This window comes from Delphinus delphis, chromosome 9 (assembly GCF_949987515.2).
Source record: "Delphinus delphis chromosome 9, mDelDel1.2, whole genome shotgun sequence".
Taxonomy (NCBI): domain Eukaryota; kingdom Metazoa; phylum Chordata; class Mammalia; order Artiodactyla; family Delphinidae; genus Delphinus; species Delphinus delphis.
In genome coordinates, this window is record NC_082691.1 from 4,391,392 (window position 1) to 4,403,652 (window position 12,261).

Sequence of the window (12,261 nt, forward strand, 5' to 3'; positions counted from 1 at the left end):
GGTCTCTCTCAACAAACCATTTCTACAAATTCATTCTCTCCAGGAGCAAAGAATCCATTTGGGGAATAGACACGGACACCCAAATCAGCACACTTTTACAATACGCCTGCCGCTCACCACGTTGGCATGCTTGGGGGCACAGCAATGGCAACCCTGTCCACAAAACGTCTGTGGTCTAAGAGGGGAAGGGAAGAGACACATCCTGAAATAGAGACCTCAGTCTCTGTCCTGCCATCTGCCACTGCCCCCATGCAGGCTCCTCTATATCCGCCCTCTTAAGACCACCTGCCCTCTGCCACCTGACGCCTCTGCCAGCCGGCCTCCCTTCAGTGGGGCCCATAACTGCCTCTCACATCCTTTCTCAGAGTCCAGCTTCTCTTTTTATCAGTTGAGGACACTTTTTCCCCCAGAACCACTGGCATCCCCTTGGTTACAGTTGTTTATTCGTGTAGCTGGTATTTAACTGGGGGTGGGAAGTGAGCCCCATCCAGAAGATGTAAAATGATGACTTTGTCCTTCAGACTCTGTCAGGTGCTTCCGGGGGCAGCTTGCTCTGGGTCAGTGGAGGATCAGAGCGCCGGTATCCCACTGAGGGCAACAGAGCTTCTCCTGGTGTCTGAACTCCAGGGCCCGCGACTGGCCTTGCTTCTTTGCTCCAGTGAGGCAAAGCACATGCTCACTCTGTTTGTTGACTGAAGGGACAGTGTGAAAGATGAGCTGGGGAAAATGCCCAGAGTTTGGGTTTGACAGCCCTTCAGGATTTACCACTATTTCATAGGTTTGTGATGGGGGGCCTTTTGCACACTTGTTCCTTTTTAATCTGAATATTATGTGATGTGTTGCGTATTTTTATCATTACCGTTGGGCAGAGAATGAGCTTTGCTACAACCTTACGGCACAGCAAAGGTGGCATGCTCATCACTAAACCCAGAGCACCGGTCTCATGTATTTAAAAGTCTCTGCTTGGTTTTCCATAGCCAACATCCCATAGTTTTTACTTTACTTTGAAATGCTGCGTGACAGAGGAAAACAATTCGCCAAAAAGAAAAAAAAAAGAAAAAAATCTAATCCTTTCCCTCTAAGGGCAAAAATGGAATATGCTATGGCAACATTTGAAGCAGATCTTACTTAATAAACAATTAAATTTCCATTTGAATCCTCTTCTTGATGTAGTTTCTCAGGTTGAAAATATATTTCATCCATGAGTGGATTCTTGGTGGCAGTCAACTGAAATGACATTTTAAATATAGGTAACATTTAGGTAATAAATATAGCCTGCTGTATGTGCTCAGAATAACAGCAACATAAAAAAACTAATCACTTTATTGATTTCCATTAAGTATCACTTCCTTAATTTTCACGTTCAGGAAAAATTGTCTGCCAGCGTTAGCCTTTTTGTTCAATTATTTTTAGCTGAGTCAGACATCCATAACTCTATTAAAAAAAACAGGATTTTTTCTTATATTACTTAATTTGGAATCCACATATGTAATTAGAGGTTTCAAATGAAGTATTTTGCACGACATAACAATTGCTCACAGGAGATCCAGAGGGAAAGATTCTGGGTAAAAATGTACATTTCTGACATTTGTGAGCGAAGAGAAAGGCCTCATTTTGGTAAAGAATATGATACTGAACACTATTCCATGAGAATTCAGACGTATGCTCTCATTTTTTCTTCTTCTAATCAAATTATAGAGTTTTGTAGATGTGGTGCTGTAATTTATTGATAAAATGAGAAATACATAGTTGGTCTTCATCCACTGTTCCTGCACAGAGCTCCTAAAACCCTTGTAATTTTCTCTACAAGAGCAGAGGGGGATCTTTTGTTGTAATATTTAGTTTTGTTCCCAGTTCCTGAGACAGCTTCAGAGTGATAATGGTGAAATGGGTGTCTTTTATCTTTGACAGAAGAAGTTCCTTTCAACCACACCTCAGTTTATGTTAATGAGATAACTTTGGGAAAGCCCCTAAGGGTGGGGGCACTTGTTGCCAGGCAACCAACCAAGTGATTAGAGGGTTGGAACTTTCAACCCCACCCCCACCTCCAGGGAGGGGAGAGCAGCTGGAGATTGAGTCCCGACACCATTGGCTAATAATTTAATCAACCATGCCTGTGTAGTGAAGCCTTATAAAAACCCCAGAAGGATGGGGATCAGACAGCTTCTGGGTTTGGTGAACATGTGGAAGTGCTGGGAGAGTGGCACATCTGGAGGGCACGGAAGCTCTGTGCTCTTTCCCCATACTTTGCCTGTGCATCTCTTCCGTCTGGCTGTTCCTGAGTTATATATTTTTTTATAATAAACTGGTGATCTAGTAAATAAAATGTTTCTTTGAGTTTCGTGATCTACTCTAGCAAATTAATTGAACCTGAGCAGGGGGTCATGGGAACCTCAGATTCATGGCCATTTGGTCAGAAGCACAGGCGACAACCTGGATTTGTGACTGGCATCTGAAGGGGGGCAGTCCTGTGGGATCTGACCCTATAGTGTCTAAATTAAATGGTAGGACATCCAGTTGGTGTCACAAAATCCTGAGGAATTAAGTTGAGAATGAGGTTGAGATCATCAAGAAATCATTGAAACATCAACAAAGTCCTGGTGGCAAGCATTTATTTAACTACAGGATAAGATAAAATAAGAGTGAAAAATAGGACAGAATAGTATTTAGGTATATTTTGTAGTCTGACTCAATGAATGTATTACAGCTACAAAGACGGGCCAAAAAGGGCAGAGAATTTATGAAAAATAGAATGATTGCTGATTGGTGCATAGTGATAAACTGGGAAAGAAAGGTTTGCATGTTCAATTAGATGCTGAGAGGAAAAACAATAAAAACCAACAAACTATTTATACATGCTACATCATAGATGAGTATTGTTTAAAAAGAAACAACAGGCTCAAAATGGAGTCACTTGTGCTAAGCCCTACATTCAGAAACCAAGAATTATGTTTCAACCTCTCCCAGGAGTGGAGTCTTAAACCAGTCAATTTAGAATCATATGGTCGGCACTAGTGAGGTAACCTCCCTGATATAACCCTGTCATCCCCTAAAGGAAGACCACAAACTTCATTCTTTGTTAGTATAGCTTCCTTGTCCTGTCCCTTTCTGCCTTATAAAAGTCCTTTATTTTGTACATCTCCTTGGAGCTGGGTTCCATGCCATAGATGATGTCACCTAACTTACTCCAGGATTATCACCTGAGATTCATGGATTGATAAAAAGGCAGAAAATAGGATGGGAAGCCACCAGTCTGACTGAGCACTTTGAAAGGACTTTGGAATGAGACCATAAACAAAAGCCTGCCAAGTTATTAACTTTACAGCTGCGACAGCTTGGAGGCCAGGGACCGAAAACGACACTTGGGAGCATTATACCCTCCAAGGGGTCCGCCATCAAAGTGCTGGTCCAGGGATTGATGTCTCATTTGTAATCCACTGGGACACTGGAAAAACGATAGTCCTCAAAGGTCTTATGCAGATCTCTCAACACCAACTCTAATACCCTATATCTGTCCCCAAAAGAGGCCCCATATGGGTCACTCTCAGAACTGTCGAGACTCTGAGGGTTTGTCCTGTAAACGGCTACCAGAGATGCCCTTAACCAGTCAAGGGGAAACTAAAATCAAAGTCAGTGGAAAATCTTGCCAAATTCTGGTAGATACCAGAGCTACACTCTTTACTCTAAAACTCACTCTCTTAGAACAGCTCCTGCAGAGTGAAAAAGAAGTTTCCATAGTGGGGTAATAAAATTCAGAGGGAGTTTCTATCTCTACCAGTACAAATGGCTCAGGGACCTTTCACTGAAAAGCATTCTCTTTTGCTGTGTAACATAGCACCAGTCAATCTACGAAGCAGAGATGTCCTTTCTAAACCAAGAGGGTGAATATGCTTTACTTCCAATGGAGACCTCACCTTAGAATATCCTGACCAACCTGAACTTGATCTTTTATGTTCCTTACAATCTGTTCTTGACATAGGAGAGGAGGAACTCCAGGAAAAGATCCCTAATTTAACCACAGTGCCTGAAACTCTGTGGGCTACTGACACTGAGAGAATAAAAAGTTCAGAACCTATTAAAATCCTGATAGACATAACGTAACCTTTTTCAAACCGCCTCAATATCCATTAAAAACCCATGGCCTCACACCAATGGTAGAAGCCCTAGTCACCCAGGGGCTAATCTTTCCCTGTATTAGTCCCTGTAACACACTGACCTTACCAGTCTGGACACCTAATGGGTGGGGATTTGAGAGCAATTAACAAGATAGTTGTTCCCCATTTTCCAGTTGTTCCAAACCAAACAGTCCTTTGTCACCATTTCCACCAGCATCAGAGTGGTTCCCAGTTTCAGGCCTTTGTTCAGTCTTGCTGAGCATCCCTGTGGTTCCCAACAGCCAAGATCTGTTTGCCTTTGCTTGGAACAATCAACAATGTACGTGGCCAGTCACGCCTCAAAGGTTCACCGAGGCCCCTCCTCATTTCTCCCAAGAGCTCCACCAAGATGTAAGCACCCTCCAGACCCTGGGAAATCAACCCTCCTACAGCACGTGGATGCTCTCTGCTATGCTCAGTTACCAAAGAGATGCCCATTTACGGATTTCACTTATTTGCTGAGACAGCTGAAAAAGGACATAAAGTCCCTAAGGGAAAACTACAATGATCTCTAGACAGTGTTCATTAGCTAGGTCATCATCCAAGTGCTGAAGGAATCCAGCCATCTCCAAAAAGAATTAAGCTAATCCAAGAAGTCTGTATGCCCACAACTCAGTGACAGCTTCACGGCTTCTTAGGCCTGTCTGGCTATTGGAGACTGTGGGTTCCTAATTTTCCCTACGAACTTTCCTTGGAAAGATAAACACGAGCTGGTCTTTATAAGACCAAGAGGCACAACAAGAACTGCCTGCCCTAGGGCTACCCAGCTATTCACAACTGTTCACCTTTTTAGGGCATAAAAGAGATAACCAAGCCCTGGGGATGCTCACACAGGAGCGTGGCAATAAACATAAACCCTTTGCCTATTACAGCACACAACTGGATTCAGTTCCTTGTGCCTGTCCACCTGCGTTATGGTGCCAGAGCAGAGTTAGTGGCAACCTCAGTGGATTGGACCCTAGGAAGTGACATTGATTTACAAACTCCACGCGCTGCCCAAAGTCTTCTTAATAATGAACTGAATTCATCAACATTTCTCTGCCAGCAGATTAAACTCCTCTGGGATCCTTCTGCTTTCACCACCTACAATCTGCATCTGAAACGTTGCAGCATTCTTAATCCTGATATGTTACTACCTCTTCCTGACAAAGGCAAGTCCCTGGACTGTGAAGCAATAATGTCCCATCTCGTGACACCGTGTCCTGATTTATGAGACTAACCCTGATCTAATTTTGTCTGTTGATGGGTCATTCTGTAAAAATGAACAAGGGAATTTCCAAGCTGTTTGGGCTGTTATTAGCCAACATGAACTGTATGAGAGGGGAAATCTCCCACAAGCTCAATTAGCCCAACGGGCAGAGCTGCACACCCTTCACTGAGCCCACCTGTTAGCAGAAGAACACGCTGTCAATGTTTATACTGACAGCCTGTATGCCTTTGGGATCAACCATGATTTGGAGATGCTATGGAAATAAAGGGCTTTTCTTTCATCCTCTGGGACCCCAATCAAAAATAGGCAGCAGGCAAAAAAGCCTTCTTACTACTGTTCTTTTGTTTTCCGAAATTGCCTTCATAAAAATCGAGGCTCACATTAAGAAGACTTGAACTTGACTATGAGGGCATCGCCCTAGCTGCGTGCAAAGGCAGTAGCAACATAATCTATAAATGTGGTGGCCCATGTGGATGAAGTCCATCCTGCTTCTGCAAAAATCGACCCCTTTTTGCCAGACTTTTGCCATCTTTACGTCCTTGTAACATGGCAACAGTCTCCCAAATCGGGGAAGCCAAGATGGGCAAACAATGGTTGTAAATTCAATGAACAGTCAGGGCCACTTGATTCTTCCTGGCTCCCTGGCAAACCCCATTATTTTTGTTTTTGTTTTTGCCTTCCTTCACACACCATGGTGCAAGTGAGATGACTCAAATTATGAATAAACATTGGTGGGGAGACTTCTATAAAATTGCAAAAGTAATTTATGACCAATATCTGACCTGTCTGGGCCATAATCCTGGAAAATCTATTTTTGTCCCCAGAGGCCTCAGATCTCCTCCCTCTGGACCCTCAGAGCATCTGCAGCTGGATTCATTCGAATGTCACTCAGGACGGGTTAGCAATATGTTCTTGTTATTGTGTGTAAGTCTCCTGGATGGGTTGAAGCCTTCCCCTGCTGCAAGGCTGATGCTCTCACAGTGGCAAAGAAATTGTTAGAAAACGTGCTTTCCACTTGGGGTGTCCCTTCTACAGTCTCCAGTGATCAAGACACCCACTTCACTGGGCAGATCATACAAGTCTGGGCAAATTCTTTGCACACTTCTTGGAACTACCACTGTCCCTATCACCCACAGTCATCAGGCAAGGTCGTGAGAACTAATGGGATCCTCAAACAATATCTCTAAACTTGCTAAAACTACCAGACTCCCTTGGCCTAAGTACTGCCTGTGGTCTTGCTGACTGTTCACAGTACCCTCTGTAGGAAACATAAACTCACTCCACACGAGGTCGTCACCAGCAGACTGTGTCTGTTGGTGTACAACCTTCTGCTGATCTCTTGCTGTCTCATGCTAGGATGACCAGCCACTGTAAGTCTTTAATGTTTTATGCTAAAGCTTATCATCAACAAGTTAAAGACACTTTTCCAGATCCCAATTCAAAGTATCTTGTTAGTCACAATCTGGAGCCTGGTGACGAGGTATCCTGGAAACATCATCAGAGGAAGACAGCCCTCAAACCTCATTGGAAAGGACCTGACCAAGTGGTCCTGACCCCTGATGTTGCTGTGAAACTAGAGGGCATTGAGCCTTGGTACATATCTCACAGCTAAATAAGGCTCCACCTCAGACCCGTGCAGATGCTAGAGATTTCTGAGTCATATTTACTGGAAGAGAAGCAGCCAATATCGAGGTAGACTGCTTTGACCCAAATGTCAAATCAGGGTTTCATACCTTAACTAACCATGAAACCCTTTCTTCTTCTCTTTCTTTCCTTTACTCTGTCATTAGCCTGGAAAAATAACACCCTCATCTATATCTCCCTGGCCATCGCTAAGGGCAGAAGCCTTTCAGACCGCTGGATTTGTCATCAAAGAGTCTGATCTGTCCATAATGCTAAGGACTCCCTGGTCCTTCCTGTGATCAATTTCTCTTCTATTCCCAATGTCGCTGTAAACTATAATCAACACCCACCCCTTCAAAGTCACTCACAGAGTCTGACTTTTATGGCCAGAACATCTAGTGCCTTGTTTCTACCTCTGTTCTATTTTAACAGCACTTGCCCAAATACCCGCGTAAATACCTACACATATACCTACGTAATCTTAGTACATTTACACTCCCATGTCCTCATGATTCTCTAAATCAAATCTTCCCCCAGTTATGAAAAGATCTCACCAGCAGCTCCCAACTTTTCAAGGAACTTAGAATAGCTCTTTAATTCAGGTTAGGAGGTTTACCTTCCGGATGCACTGAAGACCTAACTGATCCCTGGCTTGAACGGGCAAATGCAACAATCCCTGCAAATGAATCCAGAGCCACCTTAGTGGGAGTGATTTGTGCCCAGACAGGATTTATCCTGTTCTGTGTGGTTATCATTCCCCTCGGACCTACGAATGCCTAAGTGCTGGCACATGATCAGGCCATGACTCGTAGGTGATCTAACCACGCCCCTAACTGTCGATCATCAACGTGAGACCCCTCATTGGTCAACTCCCTTGGATCGACACTGTCCAGTTAGAAAGGACTTACCTGGAGGCCTTCATGACTCAGAATTTGCTTCCGCGGGCAGGCCCCCGTTCCCTGGCTGCAAGTAAGTGCGAATGAGGCTGTGATGAGGAACCTCTCCTTAACTCTTGAAGACATTTCAGAATCTGCCAACGAAGATTCTTAGACTCCCTGGGCAAGGTTGTTCTGACACTAGGACAGCCCTTGTTATATTTTAGCTGAAGAAGGAGGTGTCTGTGCTGTGGCCATTACCACCTGCTGCACTTGGAGTGACATTTCTGGGGAAGTAGAGACTCAGCTCCGTAAGACCACTGAACAGGTCATTTGGCTTAAGGAAGTTGCTCCTTCAATGGTCTTTCTTTGACTTATATGCTTTGATTGGTTTGGGTCCTGGGGCCATGGTTCCAAAGGGCACTCCAGACATTGGGAATTATCCTGCTTATAATAATCATAATAGTCTCCCTGGTGCACTGTATCGTCTCAAAGACTTCAAAACTTGTTTACAGCCACTAGCCACCAAAGAAATAATCTCCTACGTCTGGGACATCAGAAAATGAATGAACAGAATGACCAATTAAAAAAAAAATGTAAACCTGTAGTTGGGATTTATCAAAACAACGATTCAGCAAAAACATCATGACCTGTGACTACCACACAAGGATGACCAAAAGTTGTGAGAACTTCAGAACAGGATCTGGGAGTGACACTAAGGTCTTACATTTTGATCACATCTTTCAGTTAAGCTGAGAGTCTCATCAAAAGGCGGAATTGTTAAAAAAGAGACAACAGGCCCCAAATGGAGTCATTTGTGCTAAGCCCACATCAACAAACTGAGACTTAATACCTATATTTAATTACAGTTTCAGCCTCCCCCAGGAGTCGAATCTTAAACCAGCCCATCTGGAATCACCTGGTCAGCACTGGTGAGGTCATCCACCAGACCCCTGAGGTCCCTTAGAGGAAGGTGACCTTGCCACCAAGGATTCGCTCTTTGCTAGTCACTTCCTTGTCCTGCCCCCTTCTGCCTATCAAAGTCTTTCATTCTGTACAGCTCCTTGGAGCTCCTTCCATCTGCTTGAAGGGATGCTGCCTGACTCATGAATCATTGAATAAAGCCAAGAAGACCTTTAAAATTTACTCAGTTGAATTTTGTTTTTTAACAGCATCAAAGTTGTTTGCTGCATGAAAGTTTCCATCAGGATCTTACATTTAGGTTGATGATCCATTTCAAGTGAATTTGTTTGAAATTCCTAGGCTAGTGATTCCACACAGCTGAAGCCAGACCCTTCTGCATCCTTGACCCAATGCCCCACGAGACAGGAGGTCCAGCCTACAATGGGACGGCCTTGTATGAGTGTCAGCTATAGCTCCTTCCTTCCAGTCCTTTGGGATGGTGTGTGCTCCTGCCTCTGCTAATTTCCTGCGTACATTCACTGATCAGCACTCAGCTGAATATTCAAGGGGGACCCTCTGCAGACTGGCGCTTCCCTGTGCAGCACTTCTTCCCAAGTTCACTTTCTGTTGACTCTCTCTGCCATGTTCTCCTTGACTCCTGGCTGTATCTGCTCTGCTCAAAGGAGACCACAGGCTCTGCCTGGGCTCCCTCTCCTGCACCTCCCCCTGGAAACTCTCCCAAAGCCAGAAGCCCAGCTGTTGTAGGGCTCACGTCTTGGTTTTCTTTCTGTGATGGGTCACCTAATTGCCAGATGTTCTTTTTTTTTGGTTATTTCAGGTATGAGGGTAAATCTATTTCCTATAGCTTCATTTTGACGACATGTGAGACACTTACATATTGAAATATAGCATAAGCGATATCATGGGCCAGACATTTTGGCTAAATTAATAAAGGTACCTTGGCTTAACTCACACAGTAACAGAAAAAGATTATTGGGTGGCCCAACAGAGCAAAATCCAACTCTCTGCTGTTTATAAGACAGAAGCTGGAATAAAGAGAGTCAGAAAATTCGAAGACGAGGTTATAGACAAAGATATGCCAGGTCAATACAAATAGCAAGAAAGCAGGATTTAAGGTCTTGATTGTGGGAACGGACATGGCGGCTCCTGCTCCCATCTCTCATTCTTTCCACTTCACTGCTCACCAGCCACAGTTCCAGTGCATCATTTCTTTGCACGGTGGCTTTCTCTGGATTCAGGGTTTTTGTTACCTGTGTGGCAGGCCTGAGTGCTGGAGGATTAATACCCTCTGGGATCGGTCTGCAATGAATCAGTGATGGAGGTTGGTATACATGTATATTTACCAGCACCCTCTCTCCTTGGACAGCATAACCCTGAGGCACTGACAGCTAGGATTGCCAAGGGGAATAAAGCTCTGGAGGCAGGGCAGTAAATGGCTTTATAACCACCACTTCTGGGCTGTTCACCCACCCCTGACACCCTTCCCAGCCTCACCAGTGTTTTCTTCACTTCTCAAATAAACCACTTGCATCTGAACCCTCATCTCAGGATTTACATAAGGCAACCCAAATGAAGAGAAAAGGTAGAATCCAAGGTACAGAAAAGGTAGAATCCAAGCCCTCCAAGCAAATTAAAACACAACAAATCCAAACATCAATAATGCAATGATAAAAAATTTGTAAAGAAAATGGAAGAATTATGGATGCCTATGCATTCAACAACAGAGCAATAACTTTTATGAAGCAGAAACCAGAGGAGAAAGAGACCACGACACATTCATAACAGGAAAGTTCTTCTCAGTTGAAGACAGGTCAAGCAGACAAAACAGTTAATAAGAACACAAAATGCCTAGGCAGCAAAATCAGTGGGTTAAGTTTTACAGAGACACATAGGGTTGTAAAACCCGGCTATAGAGAATACACCTGCTTTTCACGTGTGAGTGGAACTTAAAAACTGACCATATTTTAAGGTGTGTGAAAACATCTTCAGTAGCTCCTTAAAATAAAATAATATGAACAGGATTTATGACTGTAGTGCAATAATATAAAAATTAACAACACATTTTAAAGGGCCCTCCAAAAATTTGGAAACCAGCTCAAGGCAGTTAGCCAGGGCAGCTGCAGGACTCCTGTACTTGTTTTCTTTCTGTCGGGGATCATTTCACTAAGCAGCCATTGGCTATTAAGCAACTCTTGGCTCCAAGGGGAAATACAAAACTAAGTTTCAGAACTTCTAGAAAATCACAATAATAGAAATGCAATACATCAGAGTCTAAAATTCATAGCAGTGAATACTCTACAAAAAATGAATCTGTACAAATGATTTGACAAGTCAAAAAACTGGAGAGGGCAACAAAGTGAGTGGAAAGAAAGAAGCAATCGATCACAGTAAAGCAGAAATTAAAGATTTAGAAATAAAATCCACAGCAGAATTTAATAAGAAAATATAAAGCTTGCTCTCTGAAAAGAATAGCAACAGATTGACAAGCCATTAGCCAGCTTAATAAAATAAATGAAGAATGAGAGAAAGCACAAGTACACAAAATAAAAGATGACTACAGGAAAACAGTCATCAAAGGAGGAAATAAAAGGAAATTATACATTGAGCAGAATGTTCTGCAAATAAGTTTGACAACTTAGATGGGTAACTTTTTAGGAAATATAATTTACCAAAGCTGACTCCCATAGGCATAGAAAGGATAATCAGACCAATTCCCATAGAAGAAACAGAAAAAGTAGTGAAAATTCTTCCTTACAAATAAGCACCATGACTAGATGCTTTCTTAGGAAAATCCTGCAAAATCATTAAAAATCAGATAATTGCAGTGCTACTTAAAAGATTCCAGAGCTTTAAAACAGAAGGACATGAAGCAAGTATGATATGGATACCAAACCTGGACAAATACAATCTGAAAAAGTAATTACAGCCCAATCTCACACATGAATTTCAATGCAAAAATATTAAATAAAATAATGGTAAATAGAATCCAATAGCTCACGTAAATATGAATTCACTGAAATATGCACGAATGGTGCGTATTTCAGAAATGCAAAAGTGATTCAATACTAGGGAATCTATTAATATAACTCAGTATGTTAATAGATCTAAGCAGAAAAATTCTATTCTTTTGATAGATGCCAAAAAGGTGTTAACACAATTCAGTACCCATTTGTGATTAAAAAAACTTAAGATGGATTAATAACCCATATCAAAAGGCAGCTTCTTACAGAAAGATGGCCGGTAGGCACATGAAAAGATGCTCAAGATTACTGATTATTAGAGAAATGTAAATCAAAACTACAGTGAGGTACCACCTCACACCAGTCAGAATGGCCATCATCAAAGTCTGCAAATAACAAATGCTGGAGAGGGTGTGGAGAAAAGGGAACCCTCCCACACTGTTGGTGAAATGTAAATTGGTGCAGCCACTATGGAGAACAGTATGAAGGTTTTCTGAGGAACCCTCAGAAAACTA